Raw genomic sequence first — 27,356 nt, forward strand, 5'->3', positions numbered from 1 at the left:
CCAACAGAGGAAGTTAGAAGCATGGACAATAGGAGGAGGCAATTTACGCTATCCCACTTGCTCCATCCATTCAATGGGATCGGGGCAGATCATCCACCTCAGTTGCCTCTTCCCCTCACTTTCTCCCTTTGATCCCTTTAGCCCTGAGAACGATATCAAAATCCTTCTTGAAAACATTTGATATGTTGTGCTGTCCCTGCAGAAATCCCCACAGGATCAGCTTCCCTAGACCCTCTGCATCCCCTCAGGGAGGGAAAGGGTAATGATCTGGAACAGCTAGATAAAGCACTGAGCTTGACATCTTTCCCATTCAATTGATTCAAGCCATCGGCTCAACCAAGGAACTGCACCGAGCCTCAAAGCTGTCCTTTTCTCATGGAGCTAATTTGTCGATAGGACCTGAATATCATTGGCTAGGCCTATCACAGATTGCTCATCATGAATTCCCCTTGATGGTGCCCTGTCTTCCGCATGCAGCCCATGAGAATGTAATGTACCTGCAATGTTGGCAGTAAGAGAGATTTTGACCAGTGACGCTGAAGAAATGGCTGATATATTTCCAAGTGAGCACGGTGAGCGGCTCGGGGGGGACTTGCAGGGGCTTGGTGTTCCCACATACCTGCAGCCCTTGTCCTCCCAGATTGAAGTGGACATGTGTTGGGAATTTGACATTATGCAGTGCATCTTGTAGACAGGGTCGCTGCAGCTGATCATTGTTGGTGGTGAAGGAAGTGGATGTTAGTGGATGTGGTGCCAACCAAGTGGGCTGCTTTGCCCCTGGATGGTGCTGAGCTTCTCAATTGCTGTTGGAGCTGCATTCATCCAGACAAGTGGGGAGTATTCCATCACACTCTTGCTTTGCACCTTGTTGATGACGAACAAATTTTGGGGGGTCCAGAGGTGAGTTATTTGCACCAGAATTCCCAGCCTCTGACCTGTCTTGTAGTAACTATTTTGATATGGTGAGCCCAGTGCAATTTCTGGTAAATTGTAACCCCCCCCAGGGTATTAATAATAGGGGACTCAGTGATGGTTATACCATCAAATGTCAAGGGGCAATGTTTAGATTCTCTCTCAAAGGTAATCCCCAGTATGTTGATACTGGGGGAATTCAGTGATGGGAGCGCCATTGAACATCAAGGGGGTGCTGGTGAGATTCTATCATGATGGTAACCCCCTGGATGTTGATAGTGTGGGGATTGGGGAGAGAAATAGTGACGGTAACATCACTGACTGTTAAGGGGGCGCAGTTGGATGATATACCATTTGGCTATCCATAGTTCACACAAATCTTTCAAAGTGTAGATTTTACAACAGCCTGAGGATGTTCACCTTGGCAAAAATGTAAAATCTTGTTCAATTTATTTCTCCTTTCCATCCATTATTATACTGTCAATGAAGATGACATCTGAAAAACAAAATAGACAAATTCAGCACCTGATCTTTTATTTCCTATTTGGCTTTGTTTTGTTCCAGTTCCTGTTGACAGGGTTTTCCTCATCCTCCGAGCCAATAAAATGGAGGTTCCAGTTGGGAGTCATCTTGATCAACAGCGTGTGTTAAGCCAAGGTACAGGACCCTACTTTCAGTGGTACTTCCAACAGAAAGCCTTAAACAATGCCAGCCAGAATTACAACTTTCGCTCGGACAGGAGAGAGCTGGCAATTGAATCCTTCCAGGCCCATCTCCAAGGTTGATACTAGTGTGTCGTGATCAATAGGGGTCCTGGTGGAATGATATTTAATGTGACCAGTAATTCCATCAACCTCATGGTTCCAGGTAACCTGTTCTTCATCATTGATCTGTGCTCATTCTTCACTGGGATCTGGTTGAAGACTTGACTTGAACCCTTTGAAAAATGGCTGGAGAAACTCATCTGCTCTGGCAGCATCTGTGGAGACAGAGAGACAGTAACAGAGTTAATGTTACTGGCTATAAATACAGAAAATGCTGGAAAAGAATTCACTGGGTCTCACGGTATCTGTGGAGAGAGTGAGAAACATCCTTCATCGATAAGGGAGAGGATTAAAGATCAGGAACAGGGATGTCACGGTCATCTTGCTGCCATTACACAGCACACCATGCAGTATTGTATGTGCAGTTTGGGGTCTCCTTCTCTGAGGAAGAATGCTCTCACTACGGAAAGTGTGCAGTGAGGGTTTCCCAGCCTGATTCCTGGGATGGTAGGACTAATGGATGAAGGGAGCCTGGATCAGTGAAGCGGGGAGATCTCATCGCAACCTATGAAATCCTAACAGGACCGACGGGAATGCTGTTCTCAATAACTGGGAGTCTGCAAACAGGAAGTCATAGTCTAATTGAAATGGGGCAGGACTGAGATGAGGAGAAACGTCTTTACCCAGAGAGTGGGAAGCCTGTGAACAGGCTGCCTCAGAAAGTGGTTGGGGCCAGAACATGAAATGTTGTGCAGGAGGGAGTTGTATAGATTTTTTTATGGGCTAAGGGGAGAGAATACAGGGGGACAGGGGACTGAGTTGGATGATCAGCAAAGATCCTATGGAATGGGCACAGCAGGCTGGAAGGCTGACTGGCCGACTCCTGAAGCTATTTTTGATGTTTCTCTCTGAATGACCCAGTTGCCACTGAGAGCTTGATATATAGTGGTAGGAAAAATGAGGGACAACAATGTCTAATCGACAATTTAGGGAGACTAGTGCAGAATGATCTTTTGAATTTTGCACCAAATAGTCTGAGTTGGATTGGAGGGATTTTGTGAATGAGACAGGATGCACAGAAACAATGATGTCGCTGCGATGCTGAGGGTTTTGAGGGGAATTTTACAGACATGAGAGTTTCACTCCAAATGGATGTGTGCTGGGAGGGGGGGGGGGGGGGGTTCAGGGCAACAGGGAACACTGGTGTTGGCATTTGGTGAATGATTGATGTTATTGACAGAAAATCCCTCTCTGAACCCAGCACAGGCACATGGCGCCGAGATGGCAGCACTCATTGTCCCACTGTTTCTGATCCTTTCTCTCCTCGCATTGCTTCCCATCAAACTCCAGAACAGGAAACAAGGTGGGTGAGACACTCCGGCAGATAATTGGTGATCGTTCTTCAGTCACAGCTCAATGTGGGATTCAAAGTAACATTGCTCATTTGTATTTGAGAGTGGGAAGCCTGTGAACAGGCTGCTTCAGAAAGTGGTTGGAGACAGTGAACGTGTGCAAGTGGGAGTATAACTGAAAGTCAGTGTGTATATGTGTGAGAGAGGCACACTCTTAGTGACACACACTTGCTCACAGACAAGATCTCTCTCTCTCTCACACACTCACCCACACATACTCACAGGCACTGCATCCACTCGCTTCCAATTCCGCCATCACTGACATTCAGCAGCAGCAGTGTGTACCATCAATAAGATGCACTGGAGAGCTTCACCCGAGATGCGGAGACAGCACCTTCCATCTCATGGCCATTATCATCTACAAGGCCAAGTGCAGCAGATGCACAGGAACACGACCTGCTACAAATCCTGCTCTGAGCCTCTCCCCATCCTGGCTTTAAAATACATCAGTCATTTGTTCAGTGTCTCTGGGTCAGTAAATCCTGGAACTCCCTCCCTAAGGGCATCGTGCATCTACACACAGCACACAGACCGCAGCGGTTCAAGAAGTTAGCTCCCTCGACCTTCTCAAGGGGTCAAGTAGGGACAGGGGAAATAAATGCTGGGCCCAGCCGTTGATGTCCATGTGCCACGAGTGAATGTACTTTGTGAGGGTGTGAGCAGGCTGAATGAGCAGCAGATGGAATTACAAGGGAAGATAGACAAAGTAATGTGTTGTGTTTGAAAGATTGGTCAGCACAGATGTAAACTAAAGGGTAAAATTTGAATTATTGCTACCTGCACATCAGTCAAGGAAACCAAATTTATTTGCAAACAGGTGAAGCCAAATATTTACAGTAAAACATTCCCATGTTTTCTCTCTCTCTCAGTTTTTCCAGCTGATTCTTCCAGCAGATCCCGGCAGCAGAGGTAATTTAGTGAGGTGTTTAGCGACTTGTAACAGCTTTCAAAAACAGTCCAAATGGGGTGAAAATTGCTGTGGGGTGCATACCCAACAATTTTACATGGTGGCAAATATACTATTGTGTCCGACTCATTTGCAAATTGAAAGCAAAACAGATCAAATTGAGGACACCTTCCATCTGACACTGAAATGTGTGGCTCAGTCACATCAATGATGGGGTTATCCATTGTAGTTAGAAGAATTGAAAAAGGCAACTTACCATCTGAACGGGAGAGAAAATTAATAATTTATTCGTGCAGATGGATCTGAATGTCCTTGTGCATGAATCTCAGAAATCTAGCATGCTGCTCCGGCAAGTAATAAGAAAGTCATTTATTGCTAAAGGCATGGAGTATAAACGTAGGGAAGTGTTGCTTCAACCGCACAATAAAGTGGAGGTGTTGGTGTTCGACTGGAGTGGACAATGTCAAAGGTCACATGACACCGGGTTAGCGCCCAACAGACTTATTTGGAAACACAAGCTTTAGGAGAAGCACACAGATACAGGATTTGTGGCATAGAGATGAAAATATCATTTAAAGGTATTGAGTGGAGAGTCGAATAATAAGTCTCTGCAGGTGATCAAAAGTGTTGACAGTATTACTTCTAATATTAAGTCAGCAACACACACCGCCCCCCCGCCCCGATCTTCAGGTAATCATCTTCCAAGGTGGCCTTCGAGATACACAACAATGCAGAATCACCACAGCAGAAACGGCCAGCCAAGATCCCTATCCATGAAGACGGCCTCAACCGTGTTCTTGGGCTCATGGCAGGCTACGTGTGACCCCACCCGCAGGTCTGTATTTGTAAAACGTTGTTCGCTGTCCTGTTCTGGCACCACCAGCTTGATAAATTAGTATGATCTCTCTACCTCCATTAGTTTATACAGTTTTAGTTTACTTATTACTTTGGTTAAACCCTTGGTATATGACTCTTGCACCTGTCATGTTATCCCATTCATTTGTTTGCAACACCATCATATTTTTAAGTTCTCGTAATTATCTCACTGCCTCATTTTATCAGATTTTAGCTCATCCCTTTGCTTGTTATTCAGCTGCTGACATCCTCTGAATGCTCTGAAACTACTCATCACCTGAAGAGACTGATTATTTGAGACTCCTACAAATTCTGTCTATGTGCCTCTCCATCGCTTCACCTGACAAAGGGGCAGTGTGGTAAAATCTTGTGATTTTAAATAAACTAATTCGACTATAACCTGGTGTTGTGTGACTTCTCAAATGTACAAGGCATTGGGATTTCTGCATCCGGAGTACTGTATAGTCCTTTGGTCCACTGACATGAGGAGGAAAGCAGTTGCATTGGAGAGAGTTCACAGCAGTTTAACTGGATTGATGACAAAATGAAATGTGAGCTTTGTGAGGAGAGACGGGTACAATTTTGGTTTCTTTACATGAGGGCGGCTGTAGTTGTATTGGAGGCAGTTCAAAGGAGATTCACTCGATTATTTCCAAAAATGACTGGTTTGCCTTAGTAGAGAGATTGAGCAGTTTCTCTGGAGTTTAGAAGAATGAGAAGAGATTAAATTGAGGGATAGAAGATGCTCAAGGGGAGAATTGAAAAAATAGATGGAGAGGAGATGTCTCTTCATGTGAGGCAATCTAGAACAAGAGAGTCATTGCTTCAGGAGCAAGTGGTGCGGCAGATCAAAAGCAGAAGTGAGAACAAACGGCTTCTCTCAAAGGGGGAGAAGATTGTGAATTGTTGTCGCAAGGAGAATTGAGACTTGCTTGGGAAACAATCTGAAAATACTTCCTTCCAAGCGAGGTGATGGGAAATTGAGCTGAGGATGTGAGTGAAGACAGATGCACAAGAAACTTCGATTATGCAGAGATTGGGCGAAGTCGACTGAATGGTGAGTGTGTGAATCTGTGAACTACCAATACTACAATATCATGTATTAGTCATTGTTCACACTGGTATTTATCCAATTGGGAAGACTGACAGAAACAAATCTTCTTTCTGTATGTGATGGAGAGAGTTTGGGTTGTTTTCTTTCAGGCAGAGAAGGTTGTTGAGGAAGGCGGAAATGACAGAGATGTGTAAAATGGGTAGTTTTGTAGAACAGAGACTGATGGGTTCAGGCACATAATTCATTGCAGACAGAGTCACAGGTTGACAGGGTGGTGGGGAATGCATTGAGCGTGCTTGCCATCATTGCTCAGACATTGTGTACAGGAGTTCTGACATCATGTTGTGGTTGTACACAACGTTGTTCAGGCCTCTTCTGGAGTACTGTGTCCTGTTCTGGTTGTCATGTTCCACTACGGACATTGTTAATCTGGAGAGGGTTCAGAAAAAGATGTATCAGGATGTTGGTGGGAATGGAAGGGGTGAGTTAAAGAGAGAGGTGGCATAGGCTGGGACTATTTTCACCACAGCACAGGAGGTTGAAGGGTGACCTGATCCAGGTTCATAAAATATCAAGGGTATGGATAAGGAGAATGGCAGGTGCCTTTTCTCCAGGTTGGGGCAGTTTAAAACTCGGGTTCTTCTAAAAGTGAGAGGACAAAGATTAACAAAAATCATAAGGGACAATTTTTGTTTTGCACAGAGAGCAGTTCATGCAGGTAATGGACTTCCAGAGGAAGTGGTGGATGTGGGTACAGGACAGCATTTAAAAGACATTTGGGAAAGTACATGAATTGGAAAGGTTTGGAGGGATATAGGCCAAACACAGGCAGGTGTGACTAGTTTAGTTTGGGAACATGGTCAGCAAGGACAAGTTGGACTGAAGGTCGGTTTCAGTGACTCTCTTACGAAGGACATGGGCAGGGGCGGGGGGGGGTGATAGGAAGCAGCTGTTCCCCTCAGATGGGGGGTCAATGACAAAGGAAGAGGGGGCAACATTTTAAGGTGAAAACTAAGAGGCATAGAAGGGGATTTGAGGACTGTTTGTCCCATAGGGCGGTGAGGATCTGGAGAGTATGAAAATAAAACATCTGGAAGTATTTCAATCTGTCGTTGCGCCAGTGCATGAAAATGACACTTCGTAACTAGATTCTTCCTGATTTATGAATGTTGAATATTCGTACAAAAGAAGTCAGGAGTACGTAATTCATTTCCTTGAGGCTGGTCTGCCATATACCTGCCTTTAGCGTTTATTCCCTAAATAGATTAGCTGAACAAAAGAATTCTCTCTCTCTCAGATTGAAAATTAACAACCGATCCAGCATCTGCTGTTGTTTGTGGGAGCGAGTTCCAAACCTCTCCCACCCTTTGTGTGTGGAAGAGCTTCCTGGCATCTTTCCTGAACAGTCTGGCCCTAATTCTCAGGCTACGCTGTCCGTAGGTCCAGAAACCCCAGCCAGTGGAAATAGTTTCTATTTCACCACACAGTCTTTTCCTGATAATATCTTTGATCAGGCCACCCCCTAACCTTCTAAATATGACATAACCCCTGAAGTCCAGGTATCATTCTTGTAAACCTACAATGTTCTCCCTCCAAGGCCAATCTATTCTTCCTGAAGTGTGGTGCCCAGACCTGCTTCAAGTGGGGTCTAACCAGGGTGTTGCACAAGTGCAGCATAACTCTGTGTCCTTGTACTCCAATCCTCTGGATAGAAAGGCCAGCATTCCATTAGCTTTCTTCAGTCAATGAATATCAGATTTAAAAAGAATCACAGAAATGTTTGGGGAAACTCATCAAGGACAGATATTATTTGCCACTTGACTGACTGTTTGCTGTTGATAACAGCTCTCTGTCTCTTCTATTGACCCTTTACTGATGAGCTGTGCTAGAGCAGAGTACTGTTCAGTAAAGAACACAGGGACACAGGATGGTAAACATTCGTTTTGTTCACAAACCTCAATATTCGAGAGCAATGGAGCAAAGCCAGAGAAATATTATTAAACTGTGTAAAAACAAAGGCTTTCCATTTGTCTGAGGGAGGTTGCTTGAGATGGATATGGCTCAACTTGTAAATTGTAGGGGAGACGCTGGTGTCCCCCGAAGGAAGGTAACACAGTATTGATATTTTATGAAATAGAAGGTACCGCAGATGCTGGAGAATCTGAAATAAAGGTGTAGGAGCTGGATGAACACAGCAGGCCAAGCAGCATCAGAGGAGCAGGAAAGCTGATGTTTCGGGCCTCAAATCTTCTTCAGAAAAAAAAGGGTCTGAAGATGTGTCTCAGCTTGAAATGTCAGCTTTCCTGCTCCTCTGATGCTGCTTGGCCTGCTGTGTTCATCCAGCTCTAGACCTTGATATTTCACGATTTCATACCTTTGGAGGTGATATGGTTAGAAGCTGCCCTGATTGAGCCATTCCAAGAATCTCAGTCACAAGTGAGGAGTGTGAAGGAATACTCCCCAATTGCCTGGATGGGTGCAGCTCCAACAATACTTGAGAAGCTTGACACCATCCAAGGACAAAGGAGCCAGCCCCTGCTTATTGGCACCACATCCACAAGCCACCACTCCCTCCACCACTGACACTCAGTAGCAGCAGTGTGTACCTCCAGCAAGATGCACTGCAGAAATTCACCAAAGACCCTGCAGACAGCACTTTCCAGACCCATAACCATATCCATCTAGAGGGGCAGCAGATATATGGGGACCATTGGCCCCTGCAAGTTCCCCTCTGAGCCACTCACCATCTTGATTTGGGAATAGATCAGCCACTGCTTCAGTGTTACTCGGTCAAAATTCTGGAATTCCCTCCTGAAGGGTATTGAGAGGCTACCAACAGCAGGTGGGCTGCAGAGGTTCAATAAGGCAACTCACCACCACCTTCTCAAGGGGGCCATTGTGGACGGGCTGGGTGATAAATGTGGGAAATGCCCATGCCAGATGATTGAATAAAATACTTTAACTTCCCAGGCCTGTACCTTCCATTTCCCTATTGTTAGCTTGTTCTGGGATGGTTGGTGCACACTTTGTACCAAATGTTGACGCAAAATATCCCTGGAATTCATTGGACATCTCGCTATTTCCATTGTCAATTTCTCAGACTCAGCGTTGTTGAGTCACCTGCTCTGTGACCTGCTGTGAGAAATGTCTGCACATTGCCAACAGCTTCGGTTTATATTAGAACATAGAACAGTACAGCACAGAACAGGCCCTTCAGCCTACAATGTTGTGCCGACCATTGATCCTCATGTATGCACCCTCAAATTTCTGTGACCATATACATGTCCAGCAGTCTCTTAAATGACCCCAATGACCCTGCTTCCACAACTGCTGCTGGCAACGCATTCCATGCTCTCACAACTCTCTGCGTAAAGAACCTGCCTCTGACGTCCCCTCTATACTTTCCACCAACCAGCTTAAAACTATGACCCCTCGTGCTAGCCATTTCTGCCCTGGGAAATAGTCTCTGGCTATCAACTCTATCTATGCCTCTCATTATCTTGTATACCTCAATTAGGTCCCCTCTCCTCCTCCTTTTCTCCAATGAAAAGAGACCGAGCTCAGTCAACCTCTCTTCATATGATAAGCCCTCCAGTCCAGGCAGCATCCTGGTAAACCTCCTCTGAACCCTCTCCAAAGCATCCACATCTTTCCTATAATACGGCGACCAGAACTGGACGCAGTATTCCAAGTGCGGTCTAACCAAAGTTTTATAGAGCTGCAACAAGATCTCACGACTCTTAAACTCAATCCCCCTGTTAATGAAAGCCAAAACACCATATGCTTTCTTAACAACCCTGTCCACTTGGGTGGCCATTTTAAGGGATCTATGTATCTGCACACCAAGATCCCTCTGTTCCTCCACGCTGCCAAGAATCCTATCCTTAATCCTGTACTCAGCTTTCAAATTCGACCTTCCAAAATGCATCACCTCGCATTTATCCAGGTTGAACTCCATCTGCCACCTCTCAGCCCATCTCTGCATCCTGTCAATGTCCCGCTGCAGCCTACAACAGCCCTCTACACTGTCAACGACACCTCCGACCTTTGTGTCGTCTGCAAACTTGCTGACCCATCCTTCAATTCCCTCGTCCAAGTCATTAATAAAAATTACAAACAGTAGAGGCCCAAGGACAGAGCCCTGTGGAATTCCACTCACCACTGACTTCCAGGCAGAATATTTTCCTTCTACTACCACTCGCTGTCTTCTGTTGGCCAGCCAATTCTGTATCCAAGCAGCTAAGTTCCCCTGTATCCCATTCCTCCTGACCTTCTGAATGAGCCTACCATGGGGAACCTTATCAAATGCCTTACTGAAGTCCATATACACCACATCCACAGCTCGACCCTCATCAATTTTTCTAGTCACATCCTCAAAAAACTCGATAAGGTTTGTAAGGCATGACCTACCCCTCACAAAGCCGTGCTGACTGTATTTGATCAAGCCATGCTCTTCCAGATGGTCATAAATCTTATCCCTCAGAATCCTTTCTAACACCTTGCAGACGACAGATGTGAGACTTACCGGTGTATAATTGCCGGGGATTTCCCTATTTCCTTTCTTGAAGAGAGGAATTACATTTGCCTCTCTCCAGTCCTCAGGTACGACTCCAGTGGAGAGCGAGGATGCAAAGATCTTCGCAAGTGGTGAAGCAATTGCATTTCTCGCTTCCCAAAGCAGCCGAGGACAAATCTGATCCGGGCCTGGCGACTTGTCAATCTTAATGTTTGACAAAATTTTCAGCACATCAGCTTCCTCTATCTCTATCCATTCCAGCATGCACACCTGCTCTTCAAAGGTTTCATTCACTACAAAGTTCGTTTCTTTCGTAAAGACAGAAGCAAAAAACTCATTTAGGGCTTCCCCTACCTCCTCAGGCTCCACACACAAGTTCCCTATGCTATCCCTGATCGGCCCTACTCTTTCTTTGACCATTCTCTTATTCCTCACGTAAGTGTAAAATGCCTTTGTGTTTTCCCGGATTCCTTCTGCCAAGCCTTTCTCGTGCCCCCTCCTGGCTCTCCTCAGACCATTTTTGAGCTCCTTCCTTGCCTGCATGTAATCCTCTCTAGCTGAACTAGACCCCAGCTTCCTCCACCTTATGTAAGCTACCTTCTTCCTTTTCACTAGAAGCTCCACCGCTCTCGTCATCCAAGGTTCCTTAATCTTACCCCTTCTTGCCTGTCTCAGAGGGACATATTTACTCATCACTCCCAACAACTGTTCCTTAAACCGTCTCCACATGTCTATAGTTCCCTTACCATGGAACAACTGCTCCCAGTCCATGCTTCCTAACTCACGTCTATATATATTCCTGCCGGGTTGGCTCTCTGACCTTAATTATCTCTCCGTCTTTAATCTGGAGGCGGTCTTTGCTGTCATTTTAAAATTCTGTTCTCTAACCCTTCAATTCCCTTTGCTTATTGTTTCTGATTATAGATGATAGCAAGCTGGATAGTGGTTTGGTGTACTCGGCCATCACTATCCCAAAGCCAAGAATCACTGGTAAAGGATACATTATATATATTTTTATGACATTTCTGGCTCAGTGAAAGTGGAGATTTTCTCTGGTTCATCTCGACCCTCAGAAAACCCAGCCACTTTTAATATCACTGCTTTCCTCTTGCTTAAAGCCTGGAAGAAAGACCTGCCCAAGCTACTCAAATCTTTTTACGTGATTTGAATTTACTAATCACGATAGTGTTTGCAATTCACCAAAAGCATTGTCAAATTCCATCAATGCCAACTAAATTGACAACAGGGTAACGGGAATTGGAAGAGGGAAACAGACACTGATGGCTAACTGCGATATTGTTCATCTTGTTTTGAGGGGACACCTAAAGTTTGGGCACTGTTTACTACCCCAATACAACAGCGTAATATCTGAGAGTGGCCCCTTCTGGCCTTAGTCACTGGGGCCATTCGCTCTGGGTCCAGCATCGTTCTCATGGGGAGCTTTGTCATTTGCTGTTTCTTTGATGACAGGAAGTTCGGTGGAGGGACAGGTAATGGTGAGGAAGCAGAGAGGCTGCAGAAGGGCATGGGCAGGCTTGGAAAGTGGGCAAAGAAATTGCAATGGAATACAATGGGGGAAAGTGTGGGGTTATGCGCTTGGGTAGGAATGGAGGCATTGACTGTTTTCCAAATAGGGAAGGTTTCGGAAATCTAAAGCACAAAGAGACATGGAGTCCCAGTTCAGGGCTCTCTTAAATTTAACATGCAAGTTCATTTGGCAGTTAACATAATACCAGCATTCATTTCAAGACGGCTAGAATACAACAGCAGAGACGTAGTGCTGAGGTTGTATAAGGCTCTGGTCAGACCGTACTTGGAATACCGTGTGCAGCCTTGGGCCCTGTATCTCAGGAAGGATTGCTGGCCTTGGAGGGGGATCCAGAGGAGATTTACAAGATCCCAGAGATGAAGGACTTGTCTGATGAGGAGTGGTTGAGAACTGTGTGTCTGTACTCAAAGGAGATTCAAAGGATGAGGATAATCTGATTGAAACTTAGGGAATATTGAGAGGCCAGAATGGAGATGAGGACATGAGGGGCACAGCCTCAGAGTGAAGGGATGACCTTTTCGAACTGAGATGAGCAGGAATTTCCTCAGCCAGAAGGTGATGAATCTGTGGAACTCATTGCCACAGAGGGTTGTGGAAAAGGGATTCGTAAAGGGATCAACTACCAGGGGAAGAAGGTAAGAGAGTATGGTTTAGATACATATCAGCCATAATTTGATGACGAAGCAGTCTCGATGGGCCAAATGGCCCAATGCTGCTCTGCTATTATGTGGTTCATAGATTCACTCTTACTGAGTGACCTGGAGGGGATCACACACTTTTGAACCTCAGAATAAGAGTGTTCTGTCCACATACTGTGTAGCACCCATGCTAAAATGCGCTCAGGTAACTGAATGACCAATACAACTTAAGGGCTAGCAGGAGGAGACCATTCAGCCTCTTGGGAGTCGGCGGCCCCATTCATTGTGGCACGGCTGACCCCATCTTGGACTCAGATCCAGTTTCCTGCCCCCACTCCCTTTCACCCATCATTGATTAAAAATATATCTGTCTCTTCCTCCAATTTGTTCCGTTGCCAACATCCCTCACACACAAGGGAACAGCAGTGTGTACACACAGCACAGCAAATCCCCCAGATTCACATCCCTCTCTCCCTTGGAGAGCAGCCATTCCTCCTTACCTCTGTTTTCAATCTGTCCCACCACCTTCTCTTGAAATGTTGACCTGTTGTTCCAGATTGACCCACATGAGCAAACATTCTCTTTCCTTCTCCTTCCCATCTTATATCCCTCAATTAGATCCCCTCTCATTCTTCTAAACTCCATAGATTATAAGGTGAAACTGCTCAATCTCTCTTCATAAGACCTTCCCCTTACCTCAAAAATGAAATGGAAAAAATCACCTTATATCTAGATAGTATCGTGAATGTAGAACAAATATCTCAAAGTGAGCTAGTCACAGTGTTGAAGAGGTCTACAGCACAAAAAGAAAAATAGCCCACTGAGTCTGTACCAGTCAAAAACAACCACTTCATTATTCTCTAATTCCATTTCCCCAGCACCCAGCCCATTGCCAACGCATCCCTAGTGCACATCAAAATCCTTCTTCAATGTGATGAGGGTTTCTGCCTCTCCCATCTTCACAAGTAGCAAGTTGCAGAGGCACCACCAGCCTCTGGATGAATGTGTGAGTGATAATGGGAACTGGAGATGCTGGAGAATCCAAGATAATAAAATGTAAGGCTGGATGAACACAGGAGGCCCAGCAGCATCTCAGGAGCACACAAGCTGACGTTTCAGGCCTAGACCCTTCATCAGAGAGGGGGATGGGGTGAGGGTTCTGGAATAAATAGGGAGAGATGGGGAGGCGGACCGAAGATGGAGAGAAAAGGTAGGTGGAGAGGAGAGTATAGGTGGGGAGGTAGGGAGGGGATAGGTCAGTCCAGGGAAGACGGACAGGTCAAGGAGGTGGGATGAGGTTAGTAGGTAGGAGATGGAGGTGCGGCTTGGGGTGGTAGGAAGGGATGGGTGAAAGGAAGAACAGGTTAGGGAGGCAGAGACAGGTTGGACTGGTTTTGGGATGCAGTGGGTGGAGGGGAAGAGCTGGGCTGGTTGTGTGGTGCAGTGGGGGGAGGGGACGAACTGGGCTGGTTTTGGGATGCGGTGGGGGAAGGGGAGATTTTGAAGCTGGTAAAGTCCACATTGATACCATTGGGCTGCAGGGTTCCCAAGCGGAATATGAGTTGCTGTTTAGGCAACCTTCGGGTGGCATCACTGTGGCACTGCAGGAGGCCCATGATGGACATGTCGTATGAGGAATGGGAGGGGTAGTGGAAATGGTTCACAACTGGGAGGTGCAGTTGTTTATTGCGAACCGAGCGGAGGTGTTCTGCAAAGCGGTCCGCAAGCCTTCGCTTGGTTTCCAAAAATGTAGAGGAAGACACACCGGGTACCGGTGGATGCAGTATACCACATTGGCAGATGTGCAGGTGAACCTCTGCTTAATGTGGAAAGTCATCTTGGGGCCTGGGATAGGGGTGAGGGATGAGGTGTGGGGGTAAGTGTAGCATTTTCTGCGGTTGCAGGGGAAGGTGCCAGGTGTGGTGGGGTTGGAGGGCAGTGTGGAGCGAACAAGGGAGTCACGGAGAGAGTGGTCTCTCCAGAAAGCAGACAGGGGTGGGGATGGAAAAATGTCTTGGGTGGTGGGGTCGGATTGTAGATGACAGAAGTGTTGGAGGGTGATGCGTTGTATCCGGAGGTTGGTGGGGTGGTGTGTGAGAACGAGGGAGATCCTCTTTGGGCGGTTGTGGCGGGGGCGGGGTGTGAGGGTTGTGTTGCATTCCGCATGCAGATGGCCTTAAGGCCCTCTGCTTCTTCCTGTCCCGCAGGCCCGACCAGTCCCCCTCCACCGACACCCTCATCCGCCTAGCTGAACTCGTCCTCACCCTCAACAACTTCTCTTTTGATTCCTCCCACTTCCTACAGACTAAGGGGGTGGCCATGGGCACCCGCATGGGACCCAGCTATGCCTGCCTCTTTGTAGGTTACGTGGAACAGTCACTCTTCCGCACTTGCACAGGCCCCAAACCCAACCTCTTCCTCCGTTACATTGATGACTGTATCGGCGCCGCCTCTTGCTCCCCAGAGGAGCTCGAACAGTTCATCCACTTCACCAACACCTTCCACCCCAACCTTCAGTTCACCTGGGCCATCTCCAGTGCATCCCTCACATTCCTGGATCTCTCAGTCTCCATCTCAGGCAACCAGTTTGTAACTGATGTCCATTTCAAGCCCACCGACTCCCACAGCTGCCTAGAATACACCTCCTCCCACCCACCCTCCTGCAGCAATGCAACAATTCCATCCCCTATTCCCAATTCCTCCACCTCCGCTGCATCTGCTCCCACGATGAGGCATTCCACTCCCACACATCCCAGATGTTCAAGATCTTCAAGGACCACAACTTTGCCCCCACAGTGTTCGAGAACGCCCTTGACCGCGTCTCCTGCATTTCCCGCAGCACATCCCTCACACCCCGCCCCCGCCACAACCGCCCAAAGAGGATCCCCCTCGTTCTCACACACCACCCCACCAACCTCCGGATACAACGCATCATCCTCCGACGCTTCTGCCATCTGCAATCCGACCCCACCACCCAAGACATTTTTCCATCCCCACCCCTGTCTGCTTTCTGGAGAGACCACTCTCTCCGTGACTCCCTTGTTCGCTCCACACTGCCCTCCAACTCCACCACACCCGGCACCTTCCCCTGCAACCGCAGGAAATGCTACACTTGCCCCCACACCTCCTCCCTCACCCCTATCCCAGGCCCCAAGATGACTTTCCACATTAAGCAGAGGTTCACCTGCACATCAGCTAATGTGGTATACTGCATCCACCGGTACCCGGTGTGGCCTCCTCTACATTGGGGAAACCAAGCGGAGGCTTGGGGTCCACTTTGGAGAACACCTCTGCTCTGTTCGCAATAAACAACTGCACCTCCCAGTCGCAAACCATTTCCACTTCCCCTCCCATTCTTTAGATGACATGTCCATCATGGGCCTCCTGCAGTGCCACAATGATGCCACCCGAAGGTTGCAGGAACAGCAACTCATATTCCGCTTGGGAACCCTGCAGCCCAATGGTATCAATGTGGACTTCACCAGCTTCAAAATCTCCCCTTCCCCCACCGCATCCCCAAACCAGCCCAGTTCGTCCCCTCCCCCCACTGCACCACACAACCAGCCCAGCTCTTCCCCTCCACCCACTGCATCCCAAAACCAGTCCAACTTGTTTCTGCCTCCCTAACCTGTTCTTGCTCTCACCCACCCCTTCCTCCCACCCCAAGCCGCACCTCCATCTCCTACCTACTAACCTCATCCCACCTCCTTGACCTGTCCGTCTTCCCTGGACTGACCTATCCCCTCCCTACCTCCCCACCTATACTCTCCTCTCCACCTATCTTCTTTTCTCTCCATCTTCGGTTTGCCTCCCCCTCTCTCCCTATTTATTCCAGAACCCTCACCCCATCCCCCTCTCTGATGAAGGGTCTAGGCCCGAAACGTCAGCTTGAGTGCTCCTGAGATGCTGCTGGGCCTGCTGTGTTCATCCAGCCTCACATTCTATTAGCCTCTGGATGGAAGTGTTTTCCCTCATTGGTCCCTCCATCAAGGAGGAAAAGTTTCTTCCTGCTTACACAATCTATGGTCCCTCATTATTTGATACATCCCTATCATGTCCAGCCTCTCAATCTCCTCTGCTCTAAAGATAACAACCCTGATCTCTCCAATCTCTCTCCATCACTGACACTCTCCAGCATCTAAGGCAACATCCTGGTAAGTCTGCCTCTACACCCTCTCCCAGTGCTTTTAGATACATTCTGTCATTAAAGTGTCCTTTATTTACACGTCACTGTGATATTGCATCAGGTGGGAAACACTCAAGTTATTTTGCAGTGAAAAAGCTGGCAGATAATTTTTAATCAGCAAAGTTACGTTTTAGCAGGTGGTTAATGTCGAGTCACTGTTGTCTCATTGCAGAGAAAGAGAGAGAGAGAGAGAGAGAGAGTGAGAGAGAGACAGCAACAACTGTTTTACTGTTTAACCTGTTGGTCACCACATCTAAGGCAAAGGGGAACGATCATTCACAGCAATCTCAACCAGTGCAGGAACTGAACCCCGCGCTTTCAGCACGACCAGACAATCAAGCCCTACATGGCAAAAACATTGGTGGCTCAGTGGTTAGCACTGCTGCCTCATATTGTCTGTGTGTTTCCGCCAGGTGCTCCAGGCTTCTCCCATTGGTCTAAACGTGTGCAGGTTCGGTGGATTGGTCATGCTAAATTGCTCATAGTGTCCAGGGGTGTGTAGATTAGGGAGATTAATCATGGGAAATGCATGGTTACGGGACAGGGTAGCAGCGCAGGTCTGGGTGGGATTTTCCTTGTAGTTTAGTAGAGACTTGATGGGCCAATGGCCTACTTCTACACTGTGGGGAATCCACTACTGTCAATGTTTAGCTCAGCAGTGTGGGTCAAGTTATTCTGATCTGAGCACTGCACTTTGATGAGATTCACTTTCAATTTCTAAACTAATGGGGAGGTAATTTTGTCAGATGTCCAAGGGGTACTCTGAGGACTTGAATTTGAACCTTGCTGTGGCAGGTGATGGATTTTGAATTCAACTTTAAACAAAGCAGATCTGGAGTTGAGATTTTAATGATGAACATTGTCAGGAACAAAGAACCATCTGGTTCACTTGTGAAGACTAACATGAGAAGGCATTTCTTCTCTAAGGGAGCTAGGAATCTTTGGAACTTCTTGCCACAGCGAACATGTGTATTTGTTGCATCGGGGGGAGGCAGATGTAAGGCTGGGATTGATAGATTCTTGATCAGCCAGGGAATCAAAGGAAAGGGCAGGAAAGTGGACACGAGGAATGGTGGATCAGCCACAGTCCAACAGAATGCAGGCTCGAGGGGCTGAATGGCCTCTTTCCATTCCTGTCTTTGATGGTCCTTTTCGGAGAGAAATCTGCCGTTCTTACCTGGTCCACTCTGCACTTTACTCTTATCACTTTGCGGACACCTCATTCACTTGCTCGGCATGAAGGCAATCTGTCGGCGGACATTCTGAGATTGGCATCCATTGCCACCTTGGCAGAGCTGGCCACGCCCTGTTCAGAGTACAGAGAAAAACCATCATCATCGTCAGTTTTAGGCTTGTTCCAATGGTGTGCGTTTCTCAGAGGAATTGGTCTGTGTAATAACCCCAGATGTTCACAGCTCATCCTGTACACTCTCACTGTCTTCCAGATAAAGTGTTATTCTCACCACCCAGCCCCTCTGTCCCCCACGCTCACTGTCTGCCCCCTCTGTGCTCATGCGCTCACCACCCACCTCCTCTGAATTTCCAGCTTGTAGACTTGACACAGAAATGGTTCATCCAGTTTAATGTTGATCAGCGAGAGGTTATCTGCTTTGGGAGCAAAACCAGGAAAACAAATTGTTATCCAAAAGGTGACAGATAGGGATGCGGGGGCGCAATTAGACCTGGGAGTACCTCGTACACCAGTCACTGACAGTGAGCATTGCAGCAGCAGCAGACGGTGAAGAAGGCAACAGGACGGTGGCCTTCATAGCGAGAGGGTTCGAGTCCAGGAGCAGGGCTGTCTTGCTGCAATTGTACAGGGAGAGACCACGTCCTGCAGTATTGTATGTGCAGTTTGGGGTCTCCATCTCTGAGGAAGGATGCCGTGGCTATGGAGGGAATGCAGCCGAGGTTTCCCAGACTGATTCCTGGGATGGCAGGACTGATGGATAAGGAGAGGCTGGATCGATTAGCATTATATTCACTGGGGTTTAGAAGAATGTGGGGTCATCTCATAGAAATCTATAAAATTTTAACAGGACTAAACAGTGGTAAACACAGATGTTGCTGATGGCCAGAGTAGGGGGCGAGGGTGCGTGAGTCCAGAATCAGGCAGTCACAGGCTAAAGGAGACGGGAAGGACTGAGATGGGGACAAATGTCTTCACCCAGCGGGATTCTCTGCCACACAAAGTGGTCAGGGCCAGAGCAGTGAATGCTGTTCAAGTAGTTGCATGGAGTTCTTCGGGGCGAAATGTCTTGTACAGCCACATAATAACATCCCAACTGCTACACTCAGTGTTAGAACTGAAAAAAGACAAGTGTTCCAAACTTGCTATCCACCCGTGGCTCCACTTAATGGAACTATGTGTCTGGACCCCTCGATCCCTCTGTTTGACAACACTCCCCAGGGCCCTAGCCCCTGCGCTGGTTTGGCTCACCAAAGATGCAACACCTCCATATTTGTCTAAATTAAACTCCACCCGCTAGTCCTCAGCCCACTGGCCCAGTTGATCAAGTTCCTGTTGTACTCTGAGATAATCACCTTCACTGTCCACGAGGCCAACAATTTTGCTCCTGCTCCTCATTTACTACGTTTCTGTATTGCCCTATTTTCAGGCTGATCAACCAGACCTGCGTCAGGTTTCTGCAGCTGACAAATGGCTAAGCTTTGTTGCCATTCTCTCAGCCAGACATCAATTCCAAAGATGAACTTGCCTTGAGAAACCATCTGAATAACTGTCTCACACATAACTCTGAGAGAGCCAATTTCTCCTGCTGTAGCATGATCTGACCCTTGATGGCAGGGATTTGAGATTTTGTGCTGTCCATTCCCAGCTTGAGTATCCATTTGATCTCCTGGTCAGTGGGTCAGGGCAGATAAGCCAATGAATTGAATCTACTCTGCATTTATTTTTTTTTTATTGTGGTGAGCTGGAAATAATTCTAGGCAGGATTGTTCTCCAGCTCTATCTAAATTAGCCTCTAAGTTCATCATTTTCAAACATACATCCAGCTCTCTTTTCATACCTCATATGGAATCCACCTCCACCACTCTCCCAGGCAGCACATTCCAAATCCGAACAACGTTCCGAGTAAAGATGTTTCTCCTCATCTCACTCCTAGCTGTCTTGGTGACAATCTTGAAATTGTGACCCTTGGTTACTGACATAGTGGAAACAGAGTATTGAACTTCACTCTCTCAAAATTCTTCATAATTGTGAACACGTCCATAAAGTTTCCTTTTAATCTTCTCTGCTCCAAGGGGAATAAGCCTGATTTCATTAATCTTTCCATGTCAGTAAAATCTTTCATTCCTGCTGTCATTCTCGTAATCTCCTTTGGACCCTCCCCAGAGGCTTCTTCCTTAAGTAAGGTGCCCAGAACTGAGAACAAACACAGTCTGAGCAATGTGGTCTTAGCAATGACTTGTAGAGATGTAGCATTACTTCCTTGTTTTGAGACTCAATGTCTCTATTTTTAAACTCAAAGATCCTTTGAAACTGCTTCACAACTGTTTCAACTTGCCTGGCCACCTTCAGAGAATAATGCACATGAACCCCAAGATCTCTCTGCTCAATACTCCCCTCAAAGCTGTACCCTTAAGCTTGTATTGTCTCTCTGTGTTTTTATGAGCAAAATGCACAAGCTCATATTTTTTCTGCATTGAAATATATCTGCCAGGTCTCTGCCCATTTGGCCAACTTGTCAATGTACCTGTGAAGTCACTCAGTGTCATCCTCACAATTCACTCTTCTCCCTGGCTTAGTATCAACTGCACATTTAGAGATTTTATCCTCAACACCCAACTCCAAATCATTTATATATAATCAATACAGTTATCAATACATACCTGCCAGTTTCACCAAAGTCAATGGGTGAGCATATTTACCAGTCTGTTCTTGTTAGTTTCTGCTCTGTGAATTAACAGAGGTTACCCTGTCTCTGTCAGTTTCTGCTGCGTAAGCATGAGTATAGTTACTAATGTATGCCTCTCTGTTTCTGTCTTGCAATTTGTAAATGTTCTTATCAAAATATACCTCTCAGTTCCTGCTTAGTGAATGTGAGTGCTGTTACCAATATATGTCTGAGAGATTCTGCTCTGTGAATAGGAGAGTCTAGTTATCAGACTGTACTTATCACTTTATGCTCTGTGAAACTGGGAATGCAGTTATCATTATGACTGTCAGTTTTAGCTTTGTCAGTGAGAATGTAGTTTTTAATCTCTCCCTGATAGTTACTGCAGTGTGAATGCCTGACTGAAATTAGCAGAAACCAAAAGAGACTGATAACTATAAACACATATTTACATTGTAGTAAATGTGTCATCATCATCGGTTTGTGTGCTTCTTCGATATGCACAAATGGGTTTAGTTATTGATCTGTACATGTCAGTTTCTCCTCGTTTATCAAAATGGTTTAGTTCTCTGAAAGCCAGTACTATTCTCTGTAACTGCATGATTCACGCTGTGACAGTTATTGTTAGGATGTTGAGGCTGCATCTTAATCTCTTCTGCATTGCGTGATTTATGAGTTGAGTGTCAGTCCATGTGGTAGTTGAGGGGATGGAGAAGTTGAGGACATGGGGTGATAACAGGAGGGGAACTGCTTTATTCTGAGAACCATTCTGATGAATGGTCACACATTTCTGATATGGTTAGAGAATGTGAGATCTGTGGCATCACTAATATAGAACATAGAACATAGAACAGTACAGCACAGAACAGGCCCTTCAGCCCACAATGGTGTGCCGACCATTCATCCTCATGTATGCACCCTCAAATTTCTGTGACCATATGCATGTCCAGCAGTCTCTTAAATGACCCCAAATGACCTTGCTTCCACAACTGCTGCTGGCAACGCATTCCATGCTCTCACAACTCTCTGTGTAAAGAACCCGCCTCTGACATCACCTCTATACTTTCCACCAACCACCTTAAAACTATGACGCCTCATGCTAGCCATTTCTGACCTGGGAAATAGTCTCTGGCTATCAACTCTATCTATGCCTCTCACTATCTTGTATACCTCAATTAGGTCCCCTCTCCTCCTCCTTTTCTCCAATGAAAAGAGACCGAGCTCAGTCAACCTCTCTTTATAAGATAAGCCCTCCAGTCCAGGAAGCATCCTGGTAAACCTCCTCTGAACCCTCTCCAAAGCATCCACATCTTTCCTATAATACGGCGACCAGAACTGGACGCAGTATTCCAAGTGCGGTCTAACCAAAGTTTTATAGAGCTGCAACAAGATCTCATGACTCTTAAACTCAATCCCCCTGTTAATGAAAGCCAAAACACCATATGCTTTCTTAACAACCCTGTCCACTTGGGTGGCCATTTTAAGTGATCTATGTATCTGCACACCAAGATCCCTCTGTTCCTCCACACTGCCAAGAATCCTATCCTTGGTTCTGTACTCAGCTTTCAAATTCGACCTTCCAAAATGCATCACCTCGCATTTATCCAGGTTGAACTCCATCTGCCACCTCTCAGCCCATCTCTGCATCCTGTCAATGTCCCGCTGCAGCCTACAGCAGCCCTCTATACTGTCAACGACACCTCCGACCTTTGTGTCGTCTGCAAACTTGCTGACCCTTCCTTCAATCCCCTCATCCAAGTCATTAATAAAAATTACGAGCAGTAGAGGCCTAAGGGCAGAGCCCTGTGGAACCCCACTCACCACTGACTTCCAGGCAGAATATTTTCCTTCTACTACTACTCGCTGTCTTCTGTTGGCCAGCCAATTCTATATCCAAGCAGCTAAGTTCCCCTGTATCCCATTCCTCCTGACCTTCTGAATGAGCCTACCAATACAACTGCTCGTTTCTCACCGAAATCAGAATCACAGATATGGTACAGCACAGAGGTGTACAAAATGAACAGAGGTAGAGATAGAGGAGTGGAGTTAGCTTTGACGAGGGGACATGGTTTTAAAGTGAAAGGAGGTAGATATCGGGGAGACGTCAGAGGTAGGTTCTTTGCTCAATGTGTACCTGTCAGTTATTACTCTGTGAATTTGTATCTAATAATAATATTCTTCATGTCAGTATTTGCAACATAAATGTGTGAGCATATGTCTCCACCACTCCCTGTCAGTTAGTAGTTATCAATTATCAACCTGTACCTGTCAGTTTCTGGGTTTTGAATGGGAAATGAATTTCTCATTCTCTCCTAGTCAGTTTATGCTGTGTAAATGGGCAAGAAAAATGATCAGTCCTTGCCTGTCAGTTTCTGCTGTTTGAATACGAATGTCATGATAAAACTGGACCCATCAGTTCCCGCCATGTGAATGTGAGTTTTAACATCAGCTTTCTTTTGTCTGTTTCTGGAATGTCAACGAGTCGTCGTAGATATCAATCTGTACCTGTCAGTTTTTACTGTTGTGTATCAATGTGCCTTGATTCTCTGGAAATCAGTAATATTCTCTTTGACTGAGAGATACATTCTGATATAGCTATTAGGGTGTCCAGACAGGCTATTAATCTCTTCTGCATTTTGTGACTTCTGCATTTACTGTCAGTTGGCAGGATCTAGGAAGGGTCATAGAAGTGGGGCTGCTTTCCTCTGAGAACCACTCTGAATCAGTAACACGTTTTCTAGTTTGCGTGCTGAGTGTGGGTTTTCTATACCGCACGTCCCGAATGCTGGTTCTGTGTGTCAGTACGGGATCTTTTTTCTGGGTTCTGTAGTATCAATGAGATATTTAGATTCATTTTCTGTTGGACATTTTTAGTGCTCTTTCATTAAAGAGAGTTATGTTCTGCACCTATCTGTCTATTTCTACATTATATATTTATACTCATACTCTAAACAACAGAATGTCATTTCCTTCATCACCAGGATCAGAATCAGGATGAGGTGCAGTGCAGAAGTAGACCATTCTGCCCATTGTGCTTGCACTGGGACATTCTATTCTGCACACTAGTTTCCAGTAGTTGGTGAGAACGTGAGCTTCTTCCACTCACTCCTCGTGTCTATCTGGTAGTGCCAACTTGACATTAATTCTGTAGTTATCAGCCTTTGAATAGCTGGAATGCCAGCTTTGCGATGTCTGCAACAGTCTCAGGTACTGTATATGGATTTCATTCTCCTTTCCTGTTCATTTGTGGTTTTGTGTCTGAATGCAGCATAAACTCTGCAGATATTCACTGACCCTATATGATTGAGGGATTAATTTTGCACTGACATTTGTCCTTACCAGTGAGGCTTAATTTCGTTGCATTCAATCTCAGTTTTTTTCTTTTAATTTGAGTGCACAGTGGACTTTGTCAATCATAACTAGACAATGTAACAAATAAACATCGAACACCAAATCTCCTCTCTGTTGTGATTGGTGAGTTTGTGCATCAGTTTACATTTGTCCATATCTGGAAATCTGTGTAAGGATAAATTTCATTATCTTCCTTTCGTCATTCAATGACTGGCTGTGAGCGAGTTTTCTTGCATGCTCCTCGTCAATATATCTTTAAAGACTGTTACTGATTTATGTCACACTGACTGTTTCTGTATGTCTCCTTGTGTTTCTAGCTCATGTCATGTCATCATCTGATACTCCTCATAAGGTGTGATTCATGTACTGTAAAACAGCTTTTTCATACATTGACTCTTGCAGAAACATGTCCACTCTTTCTCAGTCTCTTGACCAGAATGTCAGCATGGATGAAGTGAGTTTTCATCAGTACTTTATTCAGTCTCTGGTATTATCTGTTAATCTGCTTCTCATTATTTGTCATTGTATTTCACAGTGCATGAGTATCATTTTAAAATGAACACATCACTTTCAGAAGTTGCAGGAGTGTGTTTGATTTTTCTAATCTCTACTGCTCAACATGAATGAGTCTTCATCTAATCCACTCAGTGTCAGGGCCTAAAAGTGAAGGCATTTCTCACTTTGTCAGTCTCTGATTGTGCGTTTATTCTAGATTGGTCAGTCCCTGGTCTGAACGTGCATTCCAAATTTTGCTCATGTGACTGGCATCCAACAGAGAAGAACATGGAAACTAACATAAGTGTAGCAGGGAAGGTCGAGAGTAACTTCAAACCCTTTGTAGAAATTTGAAAACAAAATGAAAGGAGATGTACAATGTTTCTTGTTGGACTGAAGGAAAAATTAAAAGCAATGTTAAATCCTGTAAGGTGAAGAAATGGAGAATAATGTTGCCATAAGGGTGAGGACAGCAGTTCCTCTGCAGCCACGATACATTCATAGAAATAGAATGCTGACTGATTGGGTTTAGTGTTGTTAGCTGTTTTTCATTGGCGCAGACCCAAAGGGCCAAAGGGCCATTTTCTGTGCTGCAGACTTCGATAACTTGAGGTTGTTTGGGGAGATCACTTTGAATGTACCATTTTCTATGATTTGCAGCGTATACAGAACGTTTGGTTGTTCCATATTGCAACATGCACCTTTGGACAGTGAGAGTGTGTGTGTGTGAGTCAGAGGGTTAGAATTATTCCACAAAGAATTAATTCTGTCCTTCTCATTTACTGATAAGCTTCATATAAACGTGTTTCATCCAAGTTAGTAACTCTTGTCCTCTCAGTGAGCAGTTTCTTCCCATTTCTGCACTGAACTGAGGTATGGCTGTTGCCACTATGTTACAGCATGATCTATTTGTTTGTCTTGATTTTAAGTTTGAAAATGCCCTTAGTCAGTGCAGATTTAATACTGTTCCCGAGTGTCTATTCCAGATGACCGTTCAGTCTATCCATCTTCAAAACCGGTGTCAATGTCAATGGGCTACATACCTGCTGATTGTTAGAAGCAGCTAGTCACACATGGCTTTCTACCGAGGAAATATGATAACATCCAGGTCCTTCCAGTATTTGCCTGGAGGAAGAGAGAATACACGCTTCCTGTAAAATCCTGAAAATGTGAGATAATAGGAACAGCGGATGCTGGAGAATCCGAGATAACAAGGCGTAGAGCTGGACGAACATAGCAGGACAAGCAGCTTGGCTGCTGTCTTCATCCAGTTCTACACCTTGTTATACAGAAAGTCTGGCAATATTTCCACTGTTCACGGCACAATATCTAAAAACAGCGTGAAACAGAAGCCAATCGATGAATTTCCATCAGTGCTGAGAGGATAAAAAATACCACAAGACTGACCCCCAGCAGCTTCTTGCCGCTGTGTCTCCCTCAGCAGGCCCACACACAGACCGAGAAAGGCCTCTCTCTCCCCGCCCCCAGGCCGCTCTCTCTCCAAGTTCCGGGGCCAGTTCCTGCCCCGCTCGGCCTCTTACCAACAGCCCCCGGTTCTCCCTGAACTGAGCCCGAATCAATGCCGGTCTCGGAGCCCCCCTCTGTGTCCCAGACTCACATCTCGATGCGCTGCCGGAAGGAGCCTGCTGCTCCCTCGCTTCCCTGGGCGCTGGTCTCTCCATTACGGTCTGTTTCAAACAAACCTCTTCCACTCACTGAGTCAATGCCCCTCAATGGCAGCGCAGGGGGAGGGCCTCACGCATGCGCTGCTCTGGGTTGTGTGTGACAAAGGGACAGGGCAGTGCAATGTGTCTGGTGGGGATGCTGTTCAGAGGGTCGGTGTGGGCTTTTAGTTGGTCTGAATTGTCTGTTTCCACACTCTAGGGATTGTATGATGATTCTATGAAGTTTGCTGCAAATTAGGTGCATAAATGTGAACTATATGCTAATGTTTTGAACTGCTCATATAAACTACTTTCCTGTTTTCATATAGAATAAACGTTAGACTATAATTTTGAATGCTCCGGTTTCCTCCCACAGTCCAAAGGTGTGCAAACTAGGCGGGTTGGCTGTGCTAAATTGCCCGTGGTGCCCAGGGATGTTTAGGTTAGGTGGGTTAAGCACGAGATATAAAGGGTAGAGGAATAGGTCTGGGTCTGCTCTTCAGAGGGGCGATGGGGACTTGTTGGACCAAATGGCCTGGAGGGGTTTTGTGTGTGGCAGCATCTTCAAAGGAAAAGGAAACAAAATTAACATTCTGGATCCCGTGACCTTTACGCAAAACTGATGGTGGCCGGGGAAACGTCAGTTTATATACAGAAGCAAAAGGAGAGTGTGATGGGGTTTGGAATAAATGATAGGATAGAGCCTAACAGAGAGAAGAACATTTGGTCAGAGCTGTTGACGATCAGGCTGGGAGGTTGAATAGTAGTTAATGGGGACTATTAGTGGCTGACAGTAGGTGGTGGATAATGGCAGGGTATGTGGTAACAAGGCCTTGTGAGGGGTAGAGTTTAGGCACAAAAATTATTCATCTCGATATTAAGTCTGGAGGGCTGCAGGGTCCCCAAGTGGAAGATGAGGTGTTGTCCTTCTAGCTTGTGTTGAGCTTCAATGGAACTCTACAGCAAGACAGAGACAGAGATGTTGGACTGGGAACGAGGTGGTGTATTAAAGTGTCAGGCAACAGGAATTTCAAGGTCTTTTTTGCAAGCAGTACATCGATGCTCTTCAAAATGATGAGCCAGTCTATGCTTTGTTTCACAACTGGATGTTTTAAGAGAATTTGGACAGTCTTTGTTACTGGGCAAGAATGATGCAGACTTTTCAAAGAAAAAAGAATCCCGGGTGTGGGCATCAC

At 46.0% G+C, this 27,356-nt stretch overlaps 1 long non-coding RNA gene and 1 pseudogene across 3 annotated transcripts; both read right to left on the reverse strand.

Annotated features, from left to right (window-relative positions):
• The window catches only part of LOC132206835 (uncharacterized), a 660,697-nt pseudogene that overhangs the window by 318,386 nt on the left and 314,955 nt on the right, over positions 1 to 27,356 (reverse strand).
• On the reverse strand, positions 1,422 to 26,227 carry LOC132206851 (uncharacterized). 3 transcript variants are annotated; one of them, XR_009443206.1, is made up of 4 exons: positions 26,115 to 26,227; positions 25,540 to 25,621; positions 17,971 to 18,099; positions 1,422 to 1,891 (listed from the first exon to the last, which is right to left on the reverse strand). It is a non-coding gene; the product is annotated as an uncharacterized LOC132206851 (long non-coding RNA). The 3 variants fall into 3 exon arrangements; XR_009443208.1 differs by lacking the exon at positions 26,115 to 26,227 and adding an exon at positions 25,904 to 25,935; XR_009443207.1 differs by lacking the exon at positions 1,422 to 1,891 and adding an exon at positions 4,699 to 6,333.

The sequence above is a fragment of the Stegostoma tigrinum genome, chromosome 44 (genome assembly GCF_030684315.1).
Source record: "Stegostoma tigrinum isolate sSteTig4 chromosome 44, sSteTig4.hap1, whole genome shotgun sequence".
Classification (NCBI taxonomy): Eukaryota; Metazoa; Chordata; class Chondrichthyes; order Orectolobiformes; family Stegostomatidae; genus Stegostoma; species Stegostoma tigrinum.